At 39.3% G+C, this 15,140-nt stretch overlaps 1 non-coding gene across 1 annotated transcript; it reads left to right on the forward strand.

Moving 5' to 3' along the window:
• The first annotated feature begins 9,718 nt into the window (after positions 1-9,718).
• On the forward strand, positions 9,719-9,790 carry TRNAW-CCA (transfer RNA tryptophan (anticodon CCA)). Its single transcript has one exon. It is a non-coding gene; the product is annotated as a tRNA-Trp (tRNA).
• Positions 9,791-15,140: the final 5,350 nt, after the last annotated feature.

A 15,140-nucleotide genomic window follows, 5' to 3' on the forward strand; every position in this document is an offset into this window, starting at 1 on the left:
AAAATCATGAGCTACTCTGAAAGTATATCTACTATCAGTATAAATATTGGAAGTTTTGCCCTTGGCTAAAGCACAAGCGTATGTAAGAGTGTATATTTCAGCTTGTTGGGCCAAAGTAGTCATCGCCTTGATAATATTAAAGAGAGTTATGATAGCATACCAAGCACAATATTTGCCAATGTCACTTTTTAACGAATAACCATTCATGAACCATGAGAAGTCAGTGTTATTCAGGAAATTTTTCTATAGACCATCATGAGGAGTCAAGAAGTGGTCCATCAGCACTAAGCAGCCATGAGAGACTTCACTGGTGACAGAGAGGAGAAGAGTATCAGTGGTAAGATTATTACAGTGTAAAAGAATTATGTGAAGAACAGTTAATAAAAGGACTTCATAGGAGATGAGGCAGCTGACTGAGAAATGTTGAATGTGGTGAGAATTCAGGAGAGCTTTTACTGAATGAGGTACAAAAGAGGTATAAGGAGATTCCACAGCAATTTTCTCAGTGGTATTACCAAAAAGACAGTGCTGTCCTAGCTTTACGGGGTACCCCACACCACCATACCAAGTTACTGGCTATAACATCCTATGAGTTGATGTTGGTGGTCTCCACGTTTTGGGCTTCCCTGGTGGCTCAGATGGTAAAAAATCTGCCTGCAGTGCTTGCTGGAGACCAAGGCTCAATTCCTGGGTCGGGACGATCCCCTGGAGAAGGAATTAACAACCTACTCCAGTATTCTTGCCTGGAGAATCTCATGGACAAAGGAGCCTGGTGGGCTACAGTCCATGTGGTTGTAAGAGTTGGGCAGGACTCATGTTTTGAGATGAGTAGGCCAATGGCATTCCCTTTCCTTTCATATACAAAAAGGAGAAAGGGAATCTAATAATTGGGATGCCTGAGAGCAAATGGGTTCATTAAACTCTCCTTAAGACCTTGTGGGAGACGGGTTTGACCCCTAGGTCGGGAAGATTCCCTGGAGAAAGAAATGGCAACCCACTCCAGTACTCTTGCCTGGAAAATCCCATGGATGGAGGAGCCTGGTAGGCTACAGTCCATAGGTTGGCAAAGAGTCGGATACAACTGAATGCCTTCTCATTTAAGACCTTGATGACTAGGTTGTCTTTTTTTTCCCACAAAATTGGGTCTGAGTTGCTATTTTTTAGTAAAACTTACAGACATTTGACTGTAAGAAAGAAAGTTGGAAACAAATTTCATCAATAACCAAGTAGCCTGAGAAAACTTCAATTTGGCACTTAGTTTTGGGTTTGGGGAAACTTAGGATACCATGAAGTTTATCTAAATATAATTAGCCCTTCTAGTATCAGATGGCCTAAATATCAAACCTAGGTTTGGGCAAATTGCCATTTTTCCTTGGTGAGTTTATGTTCCTACGAGGCTAAAAGTTTTAGCTATTGGATGCTGTCTTCTCATAAAGAGGCTTGAGAAGGACAGAAAAGAAGCAAACCATCCACATATGGCAACAGAGTAGAACCTCTAGGGAACTTTAAAGCATCCAGATCAGCCTCTAGGATTTGGGAGAAATACGAGGACTATAAGTAATATCCTGAGGCATTACTGTTCAAGTAAATTGTTTTTCTTCCCAAAGGAAGACAAAGAAGTATTGGCTGGCTTCATCAACTGGAATACTGAAGAATGTACTGTATAAATCAATTATAGTAAAGAATTTACTTCCTGTGGGAATGGGTGTTACTGACATGTGAGGGTTAATAACAACAAGGATAAACCTCCATCCTCAGCCCTTAGGTTTCTTCCTGGTAAAATGGGAATTTTACAGGGGTAATAGTACCCTGTAGTACCAGGAGTAATAAGGCCTTGAGTCCTATAATCTTCGATCATGGGCTTTATGCCTTGAAGGGCTTCTTTACTTACCGAGCATTGATTAATTTCTGAGAAGAGGTTTTGAGAAATCTGTCTGAATCTTGAAGGGAGGTGAGCTGTGAATTTTACTAATACAACCGGAGATTTTGCCCATAATGGGGGTGATAGTTGATTCAGTAGGGGAAAATGATCAGTATTTCCAGAATGTCAGAGACAGAACAAATAAAAGATGTCAGAGAATCTTTCAATTTACTTGGTGGGTTGCCTTGATGACTACTTCCAACTCTAGAATTATTTTCTCATTTTCCAAGAAAGAGATTTCATCATGATACTTATAAATCTTGGCCTAATAAGTGGCTAATCACTGTTGTTTATGCTATTCAATGTAAAACAGATAATTTCTGTAATTTAACTTCATTTATGGATATCACATCATTTCTCTGTCCAACTCTGTTGCAAAGCAACTCAATTTCTCCTTTCTGATTGAAAAAAAGACAAACTCCTGCCTATTTTTGAATAACAGAGAGGTAATTGGAAAGCGCATTCTGAACTGTATTCTATCTTGTTACCTGGTCTGGTAGTTTGGGCGGGGCCATCTAAAATGTGTATACACTAGGAAAGTGTTCCATTTATTCATTATTCTAAAACTGAAAGAAAACATTTTAAAATAATATTTTCAGGGTACAAGAGTTAGCCAAAGAAATCAAAGATATGTTTAGATAAGATTTAGTGTTTCTATATAATTTCTGAGTCCCATCTAGTTTAATGTGGACCAGTGGTTCTCATTAAAAACAGTGCCTTGACCTTGAGGACATGTAGCAATGTCTAGAGACCTGTTTTACTGTCATAACTGAGGGAAGTGCTACTGTATCTAGAGAGTAAAGGGCAGGAATGTTGCTAAACCTCCTACAATAAATAGGCTTTCCAGTCCAAAACGTCAATAGTGCCAAGGCTAAGAAATCTTGGAGTAAATGAACTGCTAATGAGGACAATAATAATAGTATGTTAACATGATTACATGAGTGCATAAACACAAAATGAAGGTAAGTAGATAATTATTAAAATAAGCTTTTAAGCATACCAAATGTTACATCACAGATTGTTTACCTCTTCAACATTTAAGATTCATTTAGGACACAGAGAGGATGAGTAGTTCTAAATCATCTCCTGTAGTGAGTTGAGCAGTGGTCCCCCAAATGATACATCCACTTGGATCATGTAGATGTGACATTATTTAGAAAAAGAATCTTTGTAGATGTAATTAAGTCAAAAAATCCTAAAATGAGAGCATCCTGAATTAGTTTGTCCCTACATTCAATGATAGCTGTCCTAATAACACACAGAAGAGGTCAAAAGACAGGGGAGAAATCTGCACATAGACAAGGGCAGAAACTGGAAGTATACAGCCACAAGTCAAGGAAGGCAAGGAGTCACCAAAAGTTGAAAGAGACAAAGAAGTTTTCTCCTCTAGAGTCTTCTAAAGGAACACAGCCCTGCTGACACCTTGGATTTCAGACTTTGGCCTCCAGAACTGTGAAAGAAAAAAAAAAGAAAAAGACTACTTCATGGACACAAGAGGTCTGGGATAGTTGAAAAGATCAGAGTGGACCTATCAGAGCTCATTAGTCCTGCCAATAAAATGGGCCAAAAGGACAGCTAAGCCAAATCAGTCTCCCTGGGAGCCCTCTACTGGACATTATGTTCAGCCAGACTAAACTGGCCATGAGAGATGAGCTCTATATAGACTCTTGTCCAAAAGCCAAGACCAGAACCAAAATACACTTAAAAGGTCAAGGCCAGCAAGGTGAAGTTTGTTAGAACATTTACCCATTGGACTGTATTTCATCTTGAATGTGAAGAACATAGTGTAGTTTCTAGCACATCCAGACAAAAATAAGCCCTATTGCAAGAAGAGTCTTTGAGGATTACCTCTGATCTGTTTTCCTCTTTTTAGAACACCAGAATTATGACTCTAACCATGGAACATCTACTATGTCCAGGATTCATTTATTCAGCAAATACTCATTGAGCCTATTGTTCTAGATATCTGTCCATAATGCAGGACTTTATGAAGTGGACAAATGGATTTGCTGATAGTGACTGACCTGAAGATCAATAGTAAGAACTATAGTGAGTTGATCAGGTCTCCTTAGACATGAGAAACTTTATACAAATGTCAAATATGGGCATTGGAGTTTGGCAGTCTATTTCCTGCGGGATAAGAAGTTGGTGATAATTTTTAAGAGCATGGTTGAACAAATAGTATTTTTTTCTATTACCCTTTGCCTTACAAAGTCAGTCGAGATGTGTGTATCTTTCTTTAAAGATTTTATTATTAATCTAAATTATGCTTCTTACACCCTTATTCCAAATACAGCTTTTAAGCGTGTATCTTTGGCTTCAATGTGGCGCTAGTGGTAAAGAACCTGACTGCCAATGCAGGAGACATAACAGTCTCATGGTGACCCACAGCAGTATTCTGGAGATCCCATGGATAGAGGAGCCTGGAAGGCTACAGCCCATAGGGTTGCAAAGAGTCAGACACAACTGAAGTGACCTAGCAAGCGTGCACTTGATTTTTACTGAGAATTTGTTTTTCTTCAATACTTCTTAGGGACTTCTGGTTGGGGCTAAGATGAATACTCAGTGCTACACATACTTTATTTGGCAGCAGTCAGATTAGTATTCTTATCTCTGGAGTGGTACGGAAAGGCTGGTTGAAATCTTTTGTGGGAAAGTTACTCCTTGCTCAGAAAGAGATTACCAAACAGATTCACTGTTGGTTAAAATGTTGGGTGCCATGATACTTCCTGTTAAACAAAATTAACTTTCCTGTTTGGATTAGCTTATCAGGATCAGAGTTCAATGGTGATTTGGGCAGAAGCAGTACCAGCTTAGTCAGTTCAGAGCTCACAGTTTTTGTGTGAGATAAAAAGCATCATTATGTCTTTGGGAGTGACACAAAGGGTTGTGTTTTAGGAAATCTTTGCTAACTTGATTAAAATATTGGGAATATATTCCATAATTTTAACTTTTAAAAACTCATTGGTCCACATATTTAAAAAGTTAAAACAGTCTTCTAGGATAGTTACATATCCTTACAACCTTACCAGCTCTTATAGTGAAGTATCTTAGGTTTGTTGCCTATGGAGTATTTTCCTTTCATTAGCTGAAAATAGTCCCTTATTGCTGTTGTTTAGTTGTTAACTGATGTTCAACTCTTTTGCGACCCCAGGGACTATAGCCCACGAAGCTCCTCTGTCCACGGGCTTTCCGAGGCAAGAATATTGGAATTGGCTGCCATTTCCTCCTCCAGGGGATCTTCCTGACTCTGGAACTGAACTGCGTCTCCTGCCTTGGCAGGCAGATTCTTTACTAGTGAGCCACCAGGGGGATCAATTATTTATATACCACCATTTCCCTCTTCTTTGTCTTGCCTGCTTTGGACTTAACTTTCTGTTTTTTCATCACTACCTTCAAGGAGTGGAAGGAGAATAAAGCTGAAAGACAAAGCCAGTAAATTTACCACTGAATTTAACTTGAAAGATGTGGAGACAGAATCAAATTTAATAGCTAAAACAGAAAGCTATCTCTGGCTTGATTTACCCATGCTGGCCCTGTCGCTCATTAGTGCTGATACTCAAGTTGATTGTAGTGAAAAATGCCCTAATGTGCAGTTTAATTTTGAATCACTGTCTCCTGGGGTTAAGGCACTCTGCTGGCAAGCCCTGGGTACATTTGTGGACAAACTCGGAAAACTGCTTCTTGAATATGCCATGATAGGAAAGCAACACCATTGTGTCATTTTGAGAATTCCTTCCAGGTTACTAATATGTGCTTTGAAAGCATTTGCAAAACAAAAAATAATACATGCAAATCGTACTATTTTTGTCAGATATCTCTGCCACAAAACCCAGTATGCAGTGCCTCATAAATTTCTTTCTGGTTAAAGAGCCATAGTTCTAATATGAACAAAAATGAATCCAACTCTTTAAGAGAGAAATAATTGGATTTCATTTACAAATGCTAATTAGAAAAGAATAGAGCATTAAGGGGCTTCTCAGGTGGCACTAGTGGCAAAGAACCTGCCCACCAATGCAGGAGACTTAGAGTGTGGGTTCAATCCTTGGGTCGGGAAGATCCCCTGGAGGAGGGCATGGCAACCCACTCCAGTATTCTTGCCTGGGGAATCCCATGGGCAGAGGAGCCTGGCAGGTTACAGTCCATGGAATCTCAGAGTCAGACATGACTGAAGTGACTTAACATGCATGCATGCAGAGTATTAAAATCTTTTCCAATACTACCATGTTGCAATGAGGAATCTTTAAAAGAATAGGTTACAAAGAAATCTGAGTTTCGGCATGTACCAGTTTCACTAGTTTGTAAAGAAGTACGTACAGTATAGCTGCCACATAAAGTATCCCATGTAGGGATCCACCATTTCTTCTTCTGCTGCTAATAGATCACAGTGAGACTCTGAGAAGCGGTGTGCTATCTTCCTAGCCCACACCCTTAATGAACAAAAATAGCCAGCCCTTAGAGTAAATGAAGGGTTCTATTTAAGAGAATTTTCAAAATGATTGAGATTTATTGCTTTAAGCTAAAACTTTAAAAGTCATTGAAACATGTATACTATCATGTAAGAAATGAATCGCCAGTCTATGTTCGATACAGGATACAGGATGCTTGGGGCTGGTGCACGGGGATGATCCAGAGAGATGATATGGGGTGGGAGGTGGGAGGGGGGTTCAGGATTAGGAACTCATGTACACCCGTGGCGGATTCATGTCAATGTATGGCAAAACCAATACAGTATTGTAAAGTAAAATAGAGTAAAAATAAAAATTAAAAAAAACGATGTTAGCCATTTCACTAGAAATTTTGCAGAAATAAATGATAATCCACAGTGTTTTCTGCAACACTAAATCTAACTGCAGTGGACGTATAGTAAACATTTTAATAATCAGTGATTAAAGCAGGCTGTAGTGTGGCCCTGCCCTGGGGAGACTGAGGTGTGAAGAATAGCATTTCTGACACCCACAGATTGGGCTTCCCTGATGGTCCAATAGCTAAGAATCCTTCTGCCGATGTAGGGGACACAGGTTCAATCCTTGGTTCAGGAACTATGATCCCACATGCCTTGGGACAGCTAGGCCTAAATATTGCAACTACTGAAGCCTGAGCGCTCCAGAGCCCATGCTCTACTGTAAGAGAAGCCATGGCAGTGAGAAGCTCATGTGCCACTAGAGAAGGCCTGCACGCCGAAATGAAGAACAAGTAAAACCAAAAATAAACATAAGTTAGTTAGATACCCACAGAATGTGAAAGTGGCTTAGTCAAGTCCAACTCTTTGCAACCCCCTGGACTATACAGTCCATGGAATTCTCCAGGCCAGAATACTGGAGTGGGTAGCCTTCCCCTTCTCCAGGGGATCTTCCCAACCCAGGGATTGAACCTAGGAGGATTCTTTACCAGCTGAGCCACAAGGGAAGCCCAAGAAGACTGGGTGGGTAGCTTATACCTTCTCCAGTGGATCTTCCTCACCCAGGAATTGAACCAGGGTCTCCTGCATTGCAGGCAGATTCTTTACCAACTGAGCTATCAGGGAAGCCCTAAATACCCACAGAGGCACTATCAACTTGACTTTAGTCATTGGCGTCACAAAAACTTGTGTGTGTGCTCAGTAGCTCAGCTGTATCTTAACTCTTTTGCAATCCCATGGACTACAGCCCACCAGGTACCTCTGCCCATGGAATTTTCCAGGCAGAAATACTGGAATGGGGTGCCATTTCCTCCTCCAAGGTATCTTCCCGACCTAGGGATCAAACCCACATCTCTTTCATCTCCTGCATTTGCAGGCGTATTCTTACCACTAGTGCCACCTGGGAAGTCACTCCACAAACACTTATTGAGCATTTATTATACTAGATATTATGTGAATTACTAGAGCCACAAGACTGAAAAGATATTAACCCTGACCTCTAAAAGTTTACAGTCTAGTGGGAGATAGTGGCATGTAAAGACATGGCTTATAATTACAATTTAGTCAATTCTTCTAAGAGGAACAAAAAAATGAAGCTTTCTTGGGAGACTCATGAAATAATTTTCTACATTTTATTTTATTAAACATATCTGTATTGCTGCTTCTGATTTTAGACGTACAGCTGAAAAGTTTACAAAATATGAAAAAATATAAAGAAGAAAATAAAACCACTTGTAAGCTCATTATTGAGCCACAAGCACCCATGACTTGTGGCTATCTTTTCTTCTGAATTGTTATGGAGATTGTTTATATCATGGGTGTTTTTGTTTTTTTGTTTTTTATTCCCCTCCAGGTTATCATGATGCAGCCTACCTCTAGTCTACCTATCTGTCCCGCCCACATTGTAAATTCCTGCTTCTTATCTCTATTGGTTGGGAAATCAGAAAACCAAACTTGTTCAGATGGTGTCTAAAACAAGAGTAAATTACAGTGAGTGCAGGTCTGAGGGCCTCTTCTCAGAGAAACAGAGCATGAGTTTTAGCACATGGTTTCTATTTTGGATCCTCAGAGACCTTTTTTTCCCCTTGCTTCCTGGGTTTCAGCTGTGTTCCTGGTACTTGAGGTTATTGGATAGATGACCTCTCCATAAGCGAGCTGCTTTTTTCTAAATGTAGTTCTTGACTTTTAAAAACTAATGAGAATTTGGCAATGCCTGGCTATCAATAGCATGTCACCATTAAGCGGGGAGCAAAAATGGCCTCAATTTTAAACCTCTCCTTCAGCCCAGGAAGAGCCTGACAATCTAGGCAGAAAAGACAACGTGCAATTTAAATATGATGCTAATTATGATGTGTGCCTTCATCTAGGGTTGCCAGATAAAATGTAAGGGACCCAGTTAAATTTGAATTTAAGTAAACAATTGGTAGTTTTTTAGTATAAATATGTCCCATGCAATAACTGGGATTCACTTATACTAATATTGTGTGTGTATATATATATATATACATATGTATATATATAATTTATCTAAAATTCAAATCTAACTGGATCTCTTATACTTTTATTTGCTACCTCTATAGCAACTATACCTCAATCCTCTCCAGGTGCCCAGTTATCACAATTAGACCTTTCTCCTTCTTTCTCCTTATAAGGCTAGCCAGAAAGGCTCAGTTGAATTCAGTTGACTTCACTTTCTACTTGTTTATATTTCAAATGGTTTAAGATTTGTCTTAAATATATTTGTTTATGGAACAATATCTTTTAAATAAGAGAAATGCTTTAGCATAAATGCAGAGCCCTTTCCTAAAACAGTTAAATTGAGGTCACAGCACGTGTGTGTGTGTGTGTGTGTGTGTGTGTGTGTGTGTGTGTGTGTGTGTAGGCAAGCACACATTGAGATTTTAAAGGAGAAATTATTTCCCATTTTAACCTCATAATCTAAATCATAAAGATTTGAACAGAAAAAGTTTTGGACATTTCCAATGAAAGTTGAGTTCAAAATTATGGAGGAAATTACCTTTGAAAAAAGCTGTGTTTTTTCCAATGCCTTTTTAGTGATTCTAAAATCATAGTTAAAGGAATGGATCTATTAATTCTTTTAAAGTTATTGCTAGCACTAAGCCAAGCGCATCGACATGACTGATCTACTTTGCTTCCTGATGATGACAGTGATGATGGTGCTTTTTAGAAAATACTTTCTTTTAGAAATAGAGGATAAGAGATATGTTCTTATTTAATGTTTAAAACTCTGAATTATTCTTTTATATTAAGGCTGAAAAAGCATGGGTTCTACAGTTCTTCCTGGATTAGAATTCTACCTCTGACCCTTACTTACTGAGAAAGGAGAAATCACTTAAATGCTTTGAACCCCAATCTCAGTATCTAAACAAGGGGCTTCCCTGGTGGCTCAGAGGTTAAAGCGTCTGCCTCCAATGCAGGAGACCTGGGTTCGATCCCTGGGTTGGGAAGATCCCCTGGAGAAGGAAATGGCAACCCACTCCAGTATTCTTGCCTGGAGAATCCCATGGACGGAGGAGCCTGGTAGGCTACAGTCCACGGGGTCGCTAAGAGTCGGACACGACTGAGCGACTTCACCATCACCAAACAAGGCGGGGTAGCGATACTGAGGATTTAAAAAATGAGATGGGGTAACGTCCATGAAAGAATCTGGCCTTAAACAGTGTGCATAAGTGCACGCGTGCCTGCTGTGTCATGTCTGACTCTTTGTAACCCTTTGGACTTTGTATCCCTCCCAGAGGAGCCCACCAGGATCCTCTGTCTGTGGACTGTCCCAGGCAAAAATACAGAAGATACTCCAGGTATCTTTGCAACCCAGGGATTGAACCTGAGTCTCTTGTGTCTCCTGCATTGTCATGCAGATTCTTTACCACTGGGTACCCAGTAGGTATCTTTCAATTCTTTTAGGGATATAATTTCTGTTATTACTAAAATATTTGGCTATCAGAGGGGCATACATTTCCAAAGTTGGTCCCTACTTCTGGTTATCAATCTTGGACTGCATCATTCAAGTCCTCCTCCCCTCTTTTCCCTTTCTTCTATGTGTGAAGTTATTTTGAAGTCCTCATTAAACATCCCTTTTGTATCTTGACAAATGCCAAAGCTGTATATAGAGAATGATTTTGTTTTTGCTTCTAATCTATTAAATTACCCGACAGCTTATAGGACAAAGGTCATGTATCCAGGGCACTGTTATTTTGTATAACTTCTTATTTCTTCTAAAAAGTCTGTATCTACTTATTTTTTCCCCATTCTTGATGAAGGAAAAATATTACTGCCTCTTATCACCCGGAAAAGAATTCAGCCAATGCTACAAAGGTTTAATATAAGACTTTGAACTGAACTGAACTTGTTTATATTAAATATTAAATGAATAGATTTATAGTCTTCCTGGCTCTTCCAGCATCCGTTTTTATAAGGCACTGCAGAAAACACTGGGGCATGTTTCTCAGCGAACAGCAGCATCTGTCGTTTAAGTTCTCACCAGTGTTTCTCTTTTATTTGAGTTAGTCTCAGACAATGAAACCTGCACATGAAGTATCTTGTGCATTTTGCTTCATATTACTTTTAAAATAGTAGCACTCTGGCATTGTATATTATACTAGTGATCATTTTATAAGGAACTATTGACTGAAACCATCCACCCTGGCCAGCCACCGTGACAACCACTTGCCTGAGTTGTCTCACAATAGAAGGTCCCAATAAGGAAAATGGTGCTGTAGTCAACAGATAACCAGAAGAATTCAGGCAGGGCCAAAAGATGGAGGAGCCAAGCAACCTCCCAGACTCCTTCTTGCTGGAATCCATCTTGGCTAAAAGAGGTGCTTGTCATCTGGAAGGGCCCTAAGTTGAAATGGAAATGATTGGTGAGAGACAACCCAGAAACCAACCTCATTATTATAAACACTGAAGGCTGTGAGCCACATGGCAGAGCAGTTTTCTTGGGTTCCCTTACTCTGCTACACTCCACCCAGGCTCCCCTTCCCAATAAAGTCTCTTGTATTGTCATCACATGTGTCTCCTCAGACAATTCATTTCTGAGTGTTAGACAAGAGCCCACTCTCAGGCCCTGGAAGGAGTCCTCCTTCCTGTAACAATTCCATCCACATTTGTGACCACTGGACTTCCCTGGTGGCTCAGATGGTAAAGCATCTGTCTATACTGCGGGAGACCTGGGTTTGATCCCTGGGTTGGGAAGATCCGCTGGAGAAGGAAATGGCAATCCACTCCAGTACTATTGCCTGGAAAATTCCATGGACAGAGGAGCTTGGTAGGCTACAGTCCATGGGGTCGCAAAGAGTCGGACATGACTGAGCGACTTCACTTTCTTTCACTTTCCTCTGCATAGGAACTGGAAGATCCATCCACCAAGAGAGTTCAGCCACTTCTGATTGGGGTGGGAGCAGAAGGGAGTGATCCCAAAGAAAGAGGAGAAATGTGGTCTAATCCAGCACTATGGAGCCAGCAATAGGGCCCAGGGTAGGGTGGGGAGGGGGTTAATGGCTGTGGGTATAGTTTGCCAGCTAATTATGGGAAGTGGACCAAACAATTCTAATTCATATGTTAATCAGGTGATCCATCAAAGTAAAAATTTGGAACTCAAACAGCCTTGTTCTAGGACCCCAGGTTGAGTATACCAGAGAAGAAACATTTTAACCTTCATTTTGTTTTGAAAGGGTTTTGTCTTTGAATCACATTCTAAGGATATCAGTTCTCCAGACAGCAGAAAAATCTTGGATTTTAGGCAATGCTGGTTGCAATTTCACTGACATTGGGATGCAAGATAGCCCCTGTATCACTGGTGGGAAAGATGCTGCTGGAAGCAGAGTCTCAGCCTGGAAATGGTCTTGGTGTTCAGTCCTGGAATTTTGGCATCCTGGCTCTCTAGATCTATGGGGGTGATTGAGAGTGCTGGAGAGCTGAGTGCCCTAACTCCTGAGGTGCAAGCAAAATTGCTATAGAAGCCTTCGCTAAGTCTAATACAGAATGGTCATCCTTTATACTATTCATTGACCCTTCACTTTCAGTCATAGAGGCATAGGTCCAATTTCACCAACATCACATGGGGAGATTTTCCTGGTGGCTATGACAGCAGTCGTCATGGAAACAGTATTTTAACCTTAAAGTATTTCTTCCATGGATCCAAGATCTAAAGATCAGAAAGTCCTGACTTTCTAGCCATGGCAGCAAGCAGCAAATACTAACAAGTGTCCCTGGAGATGTTAGAAGTATTTGAGAAGATAAACACTACAAAGCACTTGACTTCTTGGAGTTAGGCAGAAGGATAGTTTGGGAAAATAAATGCAGAATATTAATATCAATGAGAATATCTCTGTAAATGGATGGAGTCCACAGTACTTGTGTAACATTTGAATATATTAATATATCCCCACATGTTTATTGATGTGTTAAAGACATAATATACATAAGATAGACATGGCCTCTAGCTTCCCTTGATGAAATTTTTAGTCTAACTCTTATATACTCCAAGGAAACTTTACTGTTTTGAAAGGATGTTTACATTAATTTAAGGCACTGCAGTCAAGGACTTAAATAGAAACCTTGAAAATCTGTGTAATAGCTAAGCATTTAGTGTGTAAAAATACTAATGGTTGCTATCGTCTTCCAAAGATGACAGTAAGGAGGTGGTTTCATTGATACTCTTGTCTATAAAATGGTCCATCTCCTCCAAGTGAGCTGCTCAGCCTCCAAATTCTATCTCATAACTTTAGCATCCAGGAATGAAAGTTAAACCTGGCCAGCCAGCCTGATAACTAAATCCACCTCAGCCATCAAATGAATAGTAGATAGTGCAATCAAATTATCCTCCCATCCAAAAGGCTGATGTTAGATATTTCCAATTCAAGAAAGATAGGTCAAATACTTTTCCAACTCCAGACTCTCATAAATAAAAAATCACTATTCCATTTTATGATAAATATGTTTGCTTAGAGTACGACTACAATTTGAAATATAGCTTGGTCATTTGGATCCTCCATAATGGTATTATGTACATGTCAACACCTACCATGATAGGAATTCATAATCAGTCAAATAAAATAAATGGTTATTAGCACTTATGACATGTGAGATTCTATAGGCAATAAGAATTTATTCATCCTTTCAAAGGGAGAAGCAGAATTAATATATGATAAGGTTCAGATCCTCAAACATTTTATAATCTTGTTAGGAAGATAAAATTAAAATGCATGAAACAAGGGTAAAAGGCAACAATAAAGAGTAAATATAAAAAGGCATATAATAAAATACTGAAGTATGGCAGATGCCCAGGAGAAATCAGGTAAAACTGAAAGTAGCAATAGTTAAGGATACTTCACAGCCTAGATTGCTGGGCCTTGAGAAAACATTAAGTATTTCATAGGTACAAATAAGCTTAGGAAATTCTATTTGGGGTAAATAAGGTGTAGGTAGTGGTATGAACTTGCTGTGTTTCTAAAGCAGTGAGTAGACTGATCGACCTAGAATGGAAGATAAGGTAAGATCAGTAGGAAGAGTGAGTGCTTTAGGGAGGACTAGAAAGCTAAGCAGATGCTTATTTTATCAAAGTACTGTTGATTTACAATGTATTAATTTATGTTTCATTGCAAAGTGATTCAGTCATGCATAGACATGCATATACATTCTTTTTCATGAAGGTTTATCATAGAATATTGAATACAATTCCCCATGCTATACAGTAGGACCTTGTTGTTTATCCATCCTATACATGATCGTTTGTATCTGCTAATCCCAAACTTCTAATCCTTCCCTCCCCACCTCCTTCCCTTTTGCAACCACAAGTCTGTTCTGTGTCTGAGTCTGTTTCTGTTTAGCGGTTCATTTGTGTCATATTTTAGCTTCTACATATAAGTGACACCATATAATATTTGTCTTTGAATTACTTCACTTAGTATGATAATCTCTAGGTCCATCCATGTTGCCACAAATGACATTATTTCATTTTTATGGCTAATATTCCACCTATGTATGTACTACACCTTCTTTATCTGTTCACGTGTTGATGGACATTTAGGTTGTCTCCATGTCTTGACTATTATCATAGTGCTAAGTAGCCACATTTTAACATGGATAGTGGGTAATAAGCCACAGCAGATTCTGATGCAGAGGAAACATATGCTATCATTAGTGGTTGGAGAAAAATTAATTTGATAACTGTGTGAGGGTTTGGAGTGAGAAGGACAAGTCAGGACAAATAGCATGCACAGCCACTGGTCAACACTGAGTCATTTTTCCCATATGTAAAATGTTAGGGTTATCTGTAAGTGACTTCTTGGCATGGATGGATCAAAGCACAAGTTAGGAAAGAGTAAGTAAATGAACAATTCGGGGGTTGAGCAAGACTAGGGAGAATGTTGAGTCTGGGAAATGTGAGTTAGAAAGAGAAGACAAAATTTGGAATGTCTATATTTGGAAGGTCCCGGGTACACATGCTTTATGTTGAGGGAACTATCTTGGAAATCCTGTTAATAAGCCATAATTGGAGGGCATTAAAAATTATTAGCAGAGCCCTGCCTCTGAATGACCTATATCACCCTGGTGAAATAAATACATTCATGGAGCAATGTTTAGAGAAAAGAGGAATATTGAGGTCAATGTAAAACCAAGTATCCAAAACAGGTCATTATCTGAGATCATTCTAGATCAAAATGTGAAAAATGTACCATGTTCAAATTAGTATGCAAAATAAAGCACCAGTATGGAGTGAATTTATGTGATTATACCATGAATAATTCATTAGCATAAGCAATACAATTAGCTTCTTATAATATAATGATACAA

The sequence above is a fragment of the Budorcas taxicolor genome, chromosome 1, assembly GCF_023091745.1.
Source record: "Budorcas taxicolor isolate Tak-1 chromosome 1, Takin1.1, whole genome shotgun sequence".
Classification (NCBI taxonomy): Eukaryota; Metazoa; Chordata; class Mammalia; order Artiodactyla; family Bovidae; genus Budorcas; species Budorcas taxicolor.